This window comes from Lytechinus pictus, unplaced genomic scaffold (genome assembly GCF_037042905.1).
Source record: "Lytechinus pictus isolate F3 Inbred unplaced genomic scaffold, Lp3.0 scaffold_112, whole genome shotgun sequence".
Classification (NCBI taxonomy): Eukaryota; Metazoa; Echinodermata; class Echinoidea; order Temnopleuroida; family Toxopneustidae; genus Lytechinus; species Lytechinus pictus.
Window position 1 is genome coordinate 72,501 of NW_026974232.1, and position 481 is coordinate 72,981.

The window sequence follows — 481 nt, forward strand, 5'->3', positions numbered from 1 at the left end:
GGCAGGGGCTTTTGAGGGAGACACAGCCCAACAGCAGAGGGCCAGGGCCCCCTATGTCGAAGGCAGGCACCCGCACTCGAACTCAGAGGTGGGCAGGGGCTTTTGAGGGAGACACAGCCCAACAGCAGACGGCCAGGGCCCCGTACGTCGAAGGCAGGCAACCGCTCTTCCTCTCCGAGGTGGGCAGGGGCTTTTGAGGGAGACACAGCCCAACAGCAGTGGGCCAGGGTCCCGTACCTCCAGACCGGGCAGCCGCTCTTCCTCTCCGACGTTTCCAGGGGCTTTTGAGCGACAGCCAGCCCACCTCCAGTCCGACAGCCAGCCGTAGGTCGACGCCAGGCACCTGCTCGTCCTCTCCGACGTTTGCAGGGGCTCCTGAGCGACAGCCAGCTCACCTCCAGTCCACTAGCCCCCCGTAGGTCGAGACCAGGCACCCGCTCTTCACTTCAGACGTCGGCAGGGGCTCTTGAGCGACACACAG